Below are 15119 nucleotides of genomic sequence, written 5' to 3'. Positions count from 1 at the left end.
ATCCCTGCCATGATGGAGGGAAAGTTCTAACAGTGTAAAACAAAACACTTCCTCCCTCCTTTAAATTGCTAAAGTGTTTATCTCAGGCATTTGGTCACAGTAATGAAAAAGCTAACAGAGTAATTTGATAACTGAAGATATCCTGACTTACTTAAGACTCATTCCTCCTTTTTTTTTTTTTTGCCAGTCCTGGAGCTTGAACTCAGGGCCTGAGCACTGTCCTTGAGCCTCTCTGTGCTCAAGACTAGTGTTCTACCACTTGAGTCACAGCACCACTTCTGGCTTTTTCTGTTTATGTTATACTGAGGAATCAAACCCAGGGCTTCATGCATGCTAGGCAAGCACTCTACCACTAAGCCACATTCCCAGCCCTCACTTATTTTTTTGTCCATTTTTTAATCCTCTAAGATGCTAAGCATAGTCCTGTCTCATAGCTTTGGTACTTACTATTTCTTCTTCCTGAAATAGTCTTCCCTCAGTTATTTGTTTTAGCTTTTTAAAATTTTTACCATCTAGACCTTAATCAAATTACACATTTCCAAGGAGGGAGGCCTTCTCTAAGTATAAAGTTGTATTCTCCCAAATTCTTATGCTATTTCCTGCTATAATTTTTATCATTATATTTGCCACCATCCAATATATGGACATATCATTTATTTATATCTTCTTTAAGCAGATCATAAGTTTCATGAAGACAGAGATTTTGTTATTATTCACTGCAATGTACCCAATACCTGTAAATGTTAAATGAATGGTAAGAGTAAGACATGAAATTCAAATGTTCTCATAAAACAAAAATACACATTCCTTGGTTGCTATCAACAATCAAGGAAAAACCTCCACTTTAGATCAAGAAAATCAGAAGGGTAAGTGTGAAAAGAGCATTTTTATTAGCTTGCTGTGTCAGTGAACTTGTATTAAACATTAAATGGCACACTCAGAGACATGCTGATCAAGTTCAGTGAAGGCACCGCATTTGTTTCCTGTTACTATGTAACAAATTCTAGCCAACTCAGTTGCCGGAAACATCCAATTCACAGTTTTGTAGGTAGACATCTGGCATAGTGTGGTTGGATATTTTGTTCAAGATAGTGAACGAAAGGTGTTGTCCACAATAAATGTATTGGAGCACACTCAGGCTGTGATAGAATTCATTTTCCTGCAGGTAAAAGACAGATCCTCTCCACTCATTTTAGTATTTAAAATAAACATAAAACTTTCCTAAAACAAGAATGAAGTTAAAACACAATAGATCTTTGTCTTTCAATCTAGAATTCTATATCCACATCCTAAGTATTTAATCAAATAATAAGGGTAAAATTTGAATCATTGTCTTGTGTATAAGCTTCCAAAAATTTCTCACCATATGTATACTATTTTGAAGAGTATTCTATGAGAATTATTCCATCAAAAGTAAAAGAATATGTCAAGAAAGAAGCCAAGGAACCTGGTGACATGCGGTAAATGTCAATCACCCTGCTTCTGAGCTCTGAGTTCAAACCTTGGATGGGGCCTTGTCTCATTCCCTACCCCTGACACGCCTTATTGTGATCTTAGTCTTCCTTCCTCAGTATTCATTCAGATAGTCTGGCTGTGACCAATACAGCTAAAGAAGTAAAACTTCTGTTCATGATATCTTGAGATTTAGGATCTCACTGATTTTACAGTTTTCACCACAATCCCTGTGAGTGAGTCTCTGGTAGAATTACTGAGGCCTAGATGGGGCCTGGGGGATTTGAGTCCTAATGACTATAACATTTTTTCCAATTATGTATTAATACTCTTTTGGAAGGATTACGCTGTTCAGCAACTGAGCCCTTCATACAGCCCTTCATATTGCTAAAGTGAGGAATTATTTCACTTCGCTTATAATGATAGGAAAGGATTCAAAGAACCCTGACAGACAGAGGATGAGATGAGGTCTTGTTTACCTAAGCCATGCAGGACCCCCCTAACAGGCATATCTGACTAGGTAATAAGGTAGCACCAAGGATTCTTCCCACATTAAAGAAGGGCCTTGGGCATAATCCAGAGAGAGGTATACTTGACTGCAGGATGATTCAGGCACACTTCCTCTTTAGACTCATGAGATGAGTTTACCGAAAATCTCCAATCACACAGTTGACCTCATTTGTGACAGATCTAATGGACTTTCATTTGCCTCATTTGAGGCCCTAATCAGTGGCTACTTTTTGCTTATCTAATAGACAATATCTGGCAATCATGCTATCTGCACAAAGAGAAATTAGTCACAAAAATTTTGTACTCATTACATGACTGTTTCTTTGTGCAATATTGTGTAATCTATCCTTTGGAAAGGAGACACCATCTCAGTATGACTTCTTAAGAATAATAGACACTGTCACAGTTTGTTAATCCCATTAGTCTCCTGGGAGAAGGTGAAGTTTATTAATTACCCAGCACAGGTCAGTGGGTCATCAGAAGCCCATTAAGGGAGTTTATCCAAGGCTACTTCAGGACACAAACCAGTTGGAAGCTGGGTATATGCAGGCTCTGCTCTCAGGGTACAAACCCAGCTCTGAACATGCCTGCAGAGCATCTGTAAGACACAATCCAAGTTCTGGACATGCTAGTGAATTTAGATTATATATATATATATATATGTGTGTGTATATATATGTATATATATATATATATATATATATCAAAGATTTTAGGCAAAGTGATTGAAAGGGTGTTGTTTCTGATGCCTTGCCAAACATGCAAATATCTAGCTGGATCAGCCTATATTTGCAGTAAGCCAGCTTCTCTGACTACCCAATACTCTAAGAGACATGTAAGACTTTCTAGTTCCCATTGCCTTAATAACAGATTTTTCTACTTTTCTTTGCCTCAAAAGCATTAGTTATTAAAAACAAATTAATAATATATAATTGTGTGATGTCCCCCAAAATGGCTAATTGCAACACAAGGTAAGATGTGCTAAATTAAGAGCATGAAGTGCCACTGGAAGCTCTGAGGTCATCCTTTACCCTTGATGGAAAAACTTCAGTGTAAATATAAGAAGGGAGGCCATTCTCATGGAGGGAAATAAACCAGGCCAATGATTCTTCAGGAAAGCTGATATACCCCCTGCCTTCTGGCATAGGAGAAACTCATGCTCTCCTTTGCTGGCTTTGGAAAGAGAGAGAGAAAATAATTATTTTTTTAAAAAACCCAAAATCTGGGCTGGGAAGGTGGCTCAGTGGTAGAGCGCTTGCCTTGCATGCATGAGGCCCTGGGTTTGATTCCTCAGCACCACATAAGCAGACCAAAAAAAAAAAAAAAGCCGGAAGTGGTGATATGGCTCAAGTGGTAGAGCGCTAGCCTTGAACTAAAGAGCTGAGGGACAGCACCCAGGCCCAGAGTTCAGGCCCCACGACCGACAAAAAAAAAAAAAACCCAAAATCTTTAGGTCAAACCTTCCTTTCCAATACTAATAACAACACCAATACCTTTTCTGTTATTAGTCTTGCACATAAACTTCATCCTCTCTCCAGGGATGGAGCAGAACAAATTGAGTATGTTAGAAAGCTTTCTGTAACTGTAAGGCATACCTGGAAAATGTTAACTTATAAAGGAAAAAAAAGTTTAGCTTTAGAGATTTCCTATTGGCCCTATTACTTTTGAGCCTGTGGCAAGGCAGTATATTATGGTGAGGAGCATGTCTCAGAGAAAAACTGCTTATCTCATTATTGGGAAGCAAAAGAGAGGGAAGAAGTTTCTGGAATTCTTCTATCCACGGAACAACCCACAGGACCTCAGATTTACTACTGCATCCTCCCTTTTAGTGTTTCCATCACTCCCAACACACTTCAGGCTGAGTACTAATCGTTTATCACATGAACTTTTATTGGCTACTTATTCAAATTATAGCCGTGAGCAACCCACTTACCTATTCTAGAATCTAGACAATACCTCCTGCTCATGTCTGTGTTTGACCTACTCATGAAGGATCCTCACAAAGCCAATAGCATTAGCACATCTGTTCGACAGGTGTGCTTTCAACAAAAGCCCTAATTCCATTCTCTATTCATGGAAAAAAAATGGCTTCATCTACCCATAAGAAGGCAATCATTTCTTATCCCAATCTGCCAACTCCTCCCCACCATCTCCCATACACCTAAGATTTTTCATGACTGGCATCCTATGGCTCTGAAGATTCTGGAACCCTATGTCCTATTAAAATGTTCACATAGACACCCAAAATAAAGTCTTTTCAACAGCACAAGATCCTGCTATTGAATTCCTTTGAAATTCCTGAAATTTTCTCCCATTTGAATGTATTGTGATCATCATTCTTCTAGCAAGCTGCTATCTGAGAAGAAAATTAGACCCTCCAAATACAAACAATTTCAAATGATAAAAGTCATGAGCATAAAACACCACATTTTAAAGAAATTCCATTTGAAAAGACAGCTTAGTTGTGGCTTCAAAAAGATTCACTCATGGAAGCAAAACCACTATAGGGGATAAGGAAGAAAGAATAAATTTTATATGAATCAGAAATGACATGATGGTAGGAAGAGCCCAAAGGTGAGGATCTGAAACATGGAGTTGAAGGAACAGAGAAAAGTCACCGACAATTCAGAACACGTGGCAGCCCTTAGAACCAACCTTCCTACTTCAATAGTGGGACCTCAAAAACTGTTGGAGATGATCAACTCATCATGTCTGTCCTCTACCTTTGTGAATTCTCAGCAAAGTATCTGGCAAAGAGCAGGGACACTTTGGAAGCCCAAGGACAGCATTAGGAAAAAGAGAAGAGCAAGGACAAACTGCTGACATCATTGTATATGGCCTTGGTGATAATAACCTTTGAACTGAAGATGCCTGTTTCTTTCCTACCTCAGAACTCACACAGCTTTCTTTCTGGCCACCTCCAATCTGGAATTATAGAGATATAGAGTCTGAAAAGCACAGATTGGAACATAATCAAGTAGACAATAATGCAATCTGGCACCTTGGTATTTAGACTGAACTTCTAGATTTCACCACAAATTCAGCAATTAGAAATGAATACATACATGTGTCCTCGGCTCCATTAAAAGGCAAAAAGGTAAACAAAACAATAAATAATGTTTTATCCCCTACTTCATTAAAGTATCATAGCACATTAAAAAAGTGCATGCATTTATGGTATACAATGTGGTATTTTGATGTATATGCAATAAAAGCAACTTTTCTTAGTAATGTTCAGTTTGTGTTACCTCTAAGTGGTCCTACATATTCCACACCCTAAGTGCCTATGAAGATGTTCTCCTGGCCCTGTAACCCAGCAGTCACATTAAAGAAATCCCCTTATCTCTAGCCACCTGCCTCAGTTGCATCATGCTCCCAGACTTCCATTACCTAGAAGCTTCCACTAACATGTAAAAATTGATTCACAGATACTTGAGAGTCTTGCAAGGACTGATTCCAGGATCTGCCTTTCCACATCCAAATGCCTGGATGTTCTCCTCCTTTGAGTGAAATGGAATGGTATTTGCATAATCCTCTTGAAATCATCTCTAGCTGACTTAGGATAATTAAAACAATGAAAATACCATGTAAATTGTTGGCCTCCTATATTGTTTGGAGAATAATGAAAAGCAACCTAGTCTGTACATATGCAGTTGAAAATGCACTATTTGAATATTTTCCATATGGGGCTGGTTGAATATGAAGGTGCGAAACATGCAGGTATGAAGGGCCAACAGTGTGTTACTTAAATTACTTTGTTCATTGCTTTACCATCTCCTACAAAGTTTTTTGATGAACTGGTATATATATACCTTTTACATATTCCCAGCCCCATCTACTTTTTGACCTTTATTTCACTAACCACAAACACACTTTGTCCCAACTCTCCAAAACCTGAATATGCCTATCTGACTAAACCTTTGCTGGAATTTCCTCACCTCCTCCATCCTCGTATAAACATGGTTGCCTGGTCAATACTTGATATCTCTATAAGATGTGGCTCACATATCACCTTTGACGCAATGTCTCCCCCTCATCCCTGAAGTTAGTATATAAAATTCTCTCTCTCTCTCTCTCTCTCTCTCTCTACATATATATATATATATATATGTATATGTATATCTTTACTGGAGTCTGAACAGAGGACCTTACATTGGCTAAGCAAAATAGTTCTTGAGCCATTCCCTCATCTATTTTGGCCTTAATTTTTTTTAGAAAAGGTTTCCCACTTTTCATCAGGAATAATATCAGACCATGATCCTCCTGCCTCTAGTGCCTGAATACCTGGAATTACATGTGACAAACCATGCTGTGCTTGATCTTTAGCATAAGATCTTGCTAATTTTCTGTCTGTGATGGCTTCCAACCTCAGAAGTTGAGTATAGGCATGTGTCACTGTGCTCAGCCCTTAACAGTGGCTAGCTCTTTCCATGCAGTACCATGTGTTCTGATTTCCATGTGGGTCTTCTGTGCTGGACTGTGACGGTCACGTCAATAATCCTGGTATTGACCTCACACGTCCTGGCACATGTGAGGTCTTGATAAGCAATTGTTGAAAGTTAAATTGATGAATTTTAAGATCTGACATGTTTAATTATTCTATATTTGTAACTGTTTCTACACAAATTATTCGTATAAAATGTATGTTTATATAACAAAAAAAATCTGTTCAAGTTGAGGTAATCTGATAAGTATAGATGCCAAAATAGTGAAATTCAATCTGAAATCTTGAAATGGACCTGAATCATATGACCTCATTGATCATCATAATATTTTTTCTTTCTTCTGTCACGGATGAGGGCTCAAACCCAGTATCTGATGCTTTAGCTCACTCACAGATGCTTTACCACCTGACCCATGCCTCTATCCCACTTGTTATCTCCTTTCTTATTTCTTTGTCCAAATTATTTCTAAATTTCAATTTTACTGGTGATATTTAAGCACAGGTCATCAAACTTTCAAACAACAAAGAAAAGTTTCTTTTTTTAAACATTGAGGTAATAAATCCATTTGTTAACAGTAGCAATGAAAGAGCTAACAATCCTTGATCACAGCTCAAGCGTGGGGAGTTCAGACCACAACAGATGGACCAGACACTTCACGGAAAGCTTTAAAAAGATGTCTTTTCTAATTCAGGTTATACACACTCCTTGGAAGTTCCTTCAACATAAGCGTGAAAGTTTGCAGATGATTTTATTGGCTCTGACAGTTCTGTGTAGAGTTTATTCTGAAATTGCCTCTCAAGGATAGTTTGATTTTTCTAGGAAGTATAGAGGGGAATGTTTCCAACAGGCCAATAAACAGGAAGTCCTAAGCAGTTTACATTACCACCAAATTTCTGCTCCTGACCCTTAACTGGACAGTTTTTTTTTAATTCATTATTGGCGAGTCAATGATAGAATTAATCCACAGTTACAATCATTTCTCCTGTGCATTTGAACATACATTAAGACCAAACTCTAGCCAATGCACAAGTGTTGGAAAGTATTTTAAATAACTATCTTGTATTTCAAAATATATCAGTCATGTCTTAGAGTTACATTGATCCTAATCAAACCCTTCAGTGCCATTTTCAGTACCACTGAGTCCTATATATTCTCTCTTAAATGGTTACATCTTGTGGCTATTTCTAAATTACCTAGTTGACTTTTGGCACATCAAATATACTATCTCTACATTGACTATTAAATTATTCTTATTGGAATAGTGATTTTTTATCATATTTGGACAAGCCAGTAGTTAATAAGAACCACACACTGAAGTACTTCTTTCTAATATAATACCCCTTACATATGAGAGAATAGTAAATTGTGTGGTGTATATGCTCCAAATGGACTGATTTCTATAAGCTTGGTTGGTATTTAATACTTTAAGATCATTTTCACCAAACATCAGAACTCTTTCTTTATTTAATTTTATTGTCACAGTGATATACACAGGAGTTATGGTTGCAAACGTAAGGTAATAAGTACATTTCTTGTCAAATATTGTTACCGACTCTTTCATTTTTCTCCCACTTTCCCTCCCCCCTCGACTCCTTCCCCTGCCAAGTTGTAAAGTTCATTTCCAACAGAGTGTCTTATGAGAATCGCTGCTGCATTGGTTCATCCTTAGTCTTTTGTCTCATCATTTTGTTTTTCCTCTTCCCTTCCCCAAATCAGATAAGTGTATATACAAGACACAGGGTACCAAAATCAAAAACAGTGACAACAGGATAAACCAAATGAAAACAATGAAAGAAAAAAGAAATAATTTCACACATTACATTAAAAACAACAGCAAAGAAAAACCTCTTGTTTCCATATCTTAGAGTTTTGGATCAAGAAAATGTGGTATATATACATAATGGAATTCTACACTTCCGTCAGAAAGAATGCCATTGCCCCATTCTTAAGGAAATGGAAAAACTTGGAAAAAATTGACTTGGAAAAATATTACTAAATGAAGCCAGACCCAAAGAAACAAAGGCTCCATAGTTCCCCTCATTTGTAATAATTAGAATATGTCTACTATAGTCCTAGCAGAGGATCATAATAGCTCAATAGCTATATACATATGACCATATACAATAATACTAATCAGAACTCTTTATAGGTGAAGAAATTCATCCTCAGGGATGAAGTACCAAAGTACTCATCAAGGCAGCAGTAAAACCTTGAATTGTTGTAAATACGCAATCTCACACACTGACAGGAATTGAACTAAGACTCTGTACAGAATGATGAATAAGGGAGGAAACACATTTGCTTCTTTTGGGTGCATTATTTTCCAAGACCAGTGTTATTGCCAAGTTTTACATCAACTGATGGAAAGATAATTGGAAGATGTCACCTTTCTCATATTCACCACAAGGTAAAAGTCAAAGAAAAGAAAAATGAATAAATATGGCTTTAGGGAGAGAGATATTGATAAGAGAGGGAATTATGGGAGCAAGCTTCCATAGCATGTTCTATGCTTGCTCTTCATTATGCATGACTCCTTAAAGACTCTCTCTTTGGACTGTGCCACCTGGTGATTCCTTTTCTCTCCCACATTTCCTAAGTTCCTACTGTGGTTTGGGCCTGATTTATTCTCCAACTATCCCTTAACTAGAAACTAGGTCTTTACTACCCAGTGCAAAGTAATGAGGTCATGGAGGGGTGTGACTCTCAGAATAGACTACTTGCTCATGGTCTCACAGAGTGAGTTAATGCTTGTGAGAGTGGGTTGCTACAGACCAAGGATGCACTATGCCCTTAGTCCCTTCTGTACAAATGTTATTTTTTTGTCATGTAAAGACAGCCTAAAGGGACCTTGCCAGAGGCCAAACAGATGGAGCTCTCCAATCTTGTCCTTTTAGCCTTCACAATTATAAGCTAATTAAAGGGGTGACATTGACCAAAAAGCATTATACTTATAACCTAACTTATGGAATTGTAATCACTTGTACAACTACTTAATAATTACAATAAAAATAAAAATGGGGAAGTAAATAAAAGAATATATTGATTCAATAACTGAAAGAAAAAAAACTTTTTAGAAAGTACTTAGTCCCAGGCATTTTATTATAGCAACAGGAAAAAGACTAATATAGTCCTCAAAAGATAAATCAGAGTTTGGGGAAAAAAAAGCAAAGGAGAAAGGACATCCATGTTTGCTTTCATCCCCAAGACATTTTCATCTAGACATTTTTGCCTAGTCTTCAGAACCCTTCTCCAGAACCCTTGTTCCAACTTGTGCAGTGTTTGCCAGTGGACAGCACAAGGTGCAGCTCCATTATTTTCCCCTTCAACATCAGTCCTGCAGGATTAGCTAAGCAGGGAGCTGCCATGCCTTAAGTTGTGGCTGATGTTGTAAACAGAGAATAAGAAAAAATAACAGCCAACTTTAAGTTCTGACAGTTCAAGCTAAATGACTGGATATAGTTATACAGTTTACAGTCTCTGCAATGGAAGGGCAATTGTTCTCGGAAAGAGACAGCCTTAGGCCTCTTACTTGACCTTGAATACGTTACATGATCTCTCTGAGGCTCATTTCCCTCCACTTGAAGCAAGAAAGGTGACACCTAGTACTAAGTTTTGTTATAAGGATATAAGAACTGCAAACACAAGATACCTTGTACTCATTTGCTACAGGAAAAAGTCAAGAAGTCATGTGAACATGAATAAGCCAATCCTGATCCAAAGGGCAACATTTTTGAGACAGTAGTATATTTGTTGTTAACATTTCTACCTACAGTTTGTTAAATCCTCTGACTAAAATTGTGATCCTTGGCGCTTGTAGCCAAGCAGCCTTATCTACTCCAGTATTGAATATGTTATCATATTTTTAGATAACTTAACATAGCATATTTATTTTTAGAGAACCTACACACCAATATAGATTGACGTAAAAGCATTTCATTTTGAAAATACTCGATTCTGAACCTCTAAGAAATGACTGGCATTGTCATCTTTTAAAATGAGGCTTCTCAAAATATGTATAAAATTAATTTTACAAAAATTAGCACTGAAGGTTAAGTAAGGAGGAAATTTTGAAGATGGTAATATAAATGAAGTTAAGAAACTCTTTGAGCAAGGCATAGTAGGGCAAACCTGTTACCTGAGCACTCAGGATGCTAAGGCAGAAAGAACACAAGTTCCAGGCCAGCTTGGGCTACCTAGGGAGACCTTGTCTCAAAAATCCAAAGGAATAAAAAATTGAGGTTTGTCTCAAAAAAATCCAAATTTAAAGACTTGGTTTTTGTTTTGCTCTGTCTTAACATAGTGTGTGTGTATGTATGTGTGTGTGTGTGTGTGTGTGTGTATGTGTGTGTGCATCATAAAAAGGCATTGGAGTCCTGCATTTCCAAATTTTACTTAATCAAAGAAATAATGTGAACCTTCTATTGTTTTTTGGTGAAGACATTTTCCTAGACACAATAACACAGGTGACAGGGCTGATGACATGGAGAGAAGAGAAAGGAATGGAATCCAAGAAGAGATGCACTAAGTCAGGGCACACCTACAGAGGCGATGGTACCAAGAGCAGGTAGCTTGATGCTACATAGACATCAGTAAGGCCAATGGAAAGCATGTGTTTGCCTATCATGATGCAGACACTTAAACACTCTGAGCCTATGAATGTCTGCAGGCCCTATTCATCACGAGGTGCCTGTATTCTAAGGAGATTATTTTTTTTCATTTTTATTTCAAAAGTAGCACCACATACATGAACTTAAAAACACCTTCAAAGATATTAATTCATGAAGGGAGAGCAGAAAAGATGCAGTCTGTTCAGAACAGAAGGTGGCTGTTCATGTCTCTTTTGAGCAGCACTACTAATATGCCTATCTCAAGGTTAACAGACGAGATCTTAATAATGTAGTGCTGTGTGTTATCCACAATTGTGGGCATAAGGACATCTCACACCTTTCAACCACTTAGGTTTTACCTGACATTGTTCCATGTGCTTTATGCATAGCTCCTTATTTCAGCCTCATAACCGCCCTATTATTTTCCCCATTTTACAGATGAGTCACAGAGCGTTTAATCCAAGGGCCCATTGGTAAACTAATGAGAAACAGAGAAAGACTGAGTTCCAGGTTGTCTTGTTCTAAAACCCAACTTCTTAACAACTATGCAAACTCAGTCTTCAAGATCTCTAGTTCCCATTTGAGATATGTATCCATTTTGATTGATTTTGGATGCAAGTGACAGAAGCCCCGGCTAACAATATCTAGAATAAGTATTTTCCCACAAAATAAGAAATCTGGAAGTATCTCCTGGCACTGATGCTGTTACTCAGCAATGTCAGGGCCAATTTCTCCCTTCATGCTGACAAAATGACTCTGCTGAACATAGTAGATAAAATGGAGAAAAGGATGGCATTAGTTTCTAAGGTCCCTTTAATCAGGAAACTAAATTCTGTCTAAAAAGCTCCTTCTATCTCATTTCCATAACAATATCATATGGTCCTGTCTGGCTGCAAAGGAGTGTAGGAAAAGAGATTTTTTTTCCCCTAGACCTAAGAGGAAAGTGGAAAAATCTGTTTGGGAACAGGTGCTGGCTTAGGCAGCCAACAGTATCAGCCACAAGTGGTTTGGATTGGTCATGAAAATACCAATAGAACTTCATCATAGAATGTGTCACCTATGCCATGGATCCTAAGAGAGCAACAGTTAGAGTTCACCACAAAGCCAGAAATGAAGTGCAGACTCATATTCTCTCTTATAAGTGTCTGCTTACCTCCATTTCCAAACATGTGAAATCATCTCAATGCTTTTCCTGATCCAACTTATCCAGAATTTCATAAAAATTCATCATTTGACTTTCACGCTCATTTTATCTACATTATTCTTATTTGCTTTGGTAAACTGATATAGCCTTACTTAGTAAATAAAAATGATACCTTTCAATCCAGTTGTAAAACTGAATTGTAATTTGTCAGTAATTAAAGATGAAGAAAGTATGTGTATATATATACACACATATATGTGTATATGTAATGGATTGTTCACATTTATAATCTATGTGATTTTCCAGTTTTCACTGGCTTCTCTAAGTCTTTCTACAACTTTAATTGCAATTTTTTTAATGTATTTTTATCATGGCACTCAAACTCAGAAAACCTGTTAAGGCAACTACATAATGCAATGTAAAAATCCAGTTAACATATTGCTATGGAAACCAGGAAATAGAAACAGCACTCTAATCATTCATTTAGACAACTATAGCTGTGTATGTGTGTGTACGTGTTGTGCATGTGTGTCCTCACCACATGAGTGTATATACACAAAAATTAAGTTATTCACCTTTTGTTGATGGATGTTACCGAACAACTGTTATTGTCCAAGTGTAGATTAAGTAGCCTATAAACAGTAAATCAGCATTTTGACATGGACTGCCTTCGATTACTTAAGCCATTCAATATCAAGACACTGGACACTTTTGTTCTTTCAGGCATGCCCCAGGTGAGGGCTTTTGGCAGGGTATGAGGAGACTTGTTTGCGATTTGAGAGTTCTAACTTTGCCTCCTAGGAACTATTAGTTTCTTCATCTGTGAAATGATTGGATGCAGGGCTCAGGCTTGAAATCCTTTCCTGTGGACTTTGGTAATATGTTGGGTACGTTGGTTGGTTCTTGTTATACTTGTCCAGTCTTCATGTAGTAATAAGTAGCAATGAACTTGCACAACAACTAACAATAACAAATTTTCTTCTTAGATGTTGACGTTATTAAACAAACCTCGATGAGAGCTAGGCAAACTCTCAAGTTCAAACAGGCAGTTTGTATTTTAGATCTTATTACTTTTGAATAGTTACTTTTGTAAGTCAGTGTCAATTTTTGTATATGAAACACAAAATAAAATTATCCTAACAAATGAATCCTAATTCCACAAAGCCCCAAACTTTAAACTTTAAACACACACACACACACACACACACACACACACACACAAATACAGAGCTATTCAAGAATTAAACTTTTGTTCAGGCTTGCTTATTTGCCCAGTTATTTAATCAGTCTGCTCTGCCTATGAAAAAAAAAAAAGTTAAACTGAAGCCTCCACGGGGTTCACCTCCTCTGTGTGCTTCCTTCCAGAAATCCGAGTTATTATAGTAAAGGATAATGGTTGCATAATGAAATCGTTGGGACAATTCGTCCATCCACTCCTACCACGTCTGTGACAATGAGCTCCTTGTTTTCGGCAGTGCCCACATCCCTGGCCACCCGGGAGAGTGCCCAGAGGCTACGGGAGGCGTGGGAGAGGCCGCGGGCAGCGCCTGGGGTACACCGAGGGTGCACTGTGCACTAGGGGCGTCTTAGGGGTGCTCGGGGTGGGGTGGGGTGCGCGTTCCGCACCCCGCGCGCCCCGCTGGGTGACACTCGCTACTTGAGCGCCAGGAGGGGGAGACTCGATCCTATTTATCTCCGGGCTGGGCTAACTTCAGCCTGCCCCGAATCTGGGGGAGGAGAAAGCTCGCAGCCGGGTCGAGAAAACTTGTGCACTTTAGAAACTTTCACCTTGTCGTGGGCGGGGGAGGGGTGGGAGGAAACGCGACCCCCGCGGGGGTCAGGCGTGGCGCCCGAGTGGCAGGAAGGGCGGGGTGGGGGGGGACCCGGCTTCCCCCTCTAGGTGGTGCCAGTCCCCCATCTCAGCAGTCCTCCGACGTGGCGGACGAACAGTGAGAGAGCCAGACAGACGGACAGACACGTGTTGGGAACGGCCGGGCGCCAGGGTCCACTGGCCTCGCTCGCGCTGCCTCGGGTCTGGAAGCGCCCGGGGCGGTGCGCACCGGTGCCCAGCTGAGTCACCCGGGGCGGAGAGAGTGCGGAGGGCGGGTGGGGGGGGGGGACGGACAGACGGACGGACAGAGGGAGGGGCCTGGGCTCGGCCCCGGCTGCAGGTGGCTCGGGCGGTCCGCAGCGTCCCGCGCGCTTTGTGACCAGATGCGGAGCCGGGGGGAGCGCGTGAGCCAGATGCGGGGCGGCAGCGGAGGCGGGCGCGCGGGGGGTCCCTGCGCGCGGCTGACTCCGCCGCCGCGGGGGTCCTGAGCACCGCAAGGTAGAAACTCCACCGCGTTCACATCCCGCACCCCACCCTCTCCCCAGCGCTGGGCGCTTCTGCTTTCTTTGTTCCCTTAAGAGAACCTGGCTGCTGTTCCGGAGGACAACACCGCCGAGGTGGGTGAGAGTTGAAAGGCTTGGGAAACTGAGGGATGGGGTCCGGGGCTGGATGCTTTGGGGCGTTGATCCCGAGGGCCACCTGTGTGACTCGGGGAAGGGGGGCACTGGGGCCTGTCACGGCCCGGCAAGTTTCAAGGCTGTGATCGGACTCGGCCCGTGGAGAAGGGATCGGTCACCTTATCCGGGGTGATGTCGCCGGCCAGCCGTTTCCTTGTCCCCAGCTCTGCTTTATTTGTATTATGTAGAGGTCTTCCCCCAGAGGGCAGGTGTTTCTGGGGCCGGTCTGAAAAGTCTTCATTTCTGCCAAACTCTGGGGGCTTGTGATCGATCATTTTCAATGGCACTTTATCTCTTTGCTGGGGTTCGGTGGAGGTGAAATAGATTATAACCAGAGGCCAGCCGTCTGGCTGGTATGTGTGCTGACCCCCTCCTCATTAAGGCAGCAATGTAAGTACATTGCAGAATTTACTCCGAAGTGTGGTTTCCCATTTCCTACCTTTTATGTTTTCC

The 15119-nt window shown here is 40.1% G+C and overlaps 1 protein-coding gene across 1 annotated transcript in view; it reads left to right on the top strand.

The window, feature by feature from the left end:
- The first annotated feature begins 14488 nt into the window (after positions 1-14488).
- Met (MET proto-oncogene, receptor tyrosine kinase) overlaps positions 14489-15119 on the top strand; it is a 108101-nt gene continuing 107470 nt past the window's right edge. The window contains exon 1 of the mRNA XM_013020040.1: positions 14489-14606. The gene's annotated coding sequence lies outside the window, so the exon portion shown is untranslated. The remainder of the gene's footprint in view (positions 14607-15119) is intronic.

The sequence above is a fragment of the Dipodomys ordii genome, unplaced genomic scaffold (assembly GCF_000151885.1).
Source record: "Dipodomys ordii isolate 6190 unplaced genomic scaffold, Dord_2.0 Scaffold48, whole genome shotgun sequence".
Classification (NCBI taxonomy): Eukaryota; Metazoa; Chordata; class Mammalia; order Rodentia; family Heteromyidae; genus Dipodomys; species Dipodomys ordii.
The sequence above is the reverse complement of the archived record's forward strand: the minus strand, read 5'-3'. Positions and strand labels throughout refer to the sequence as shown.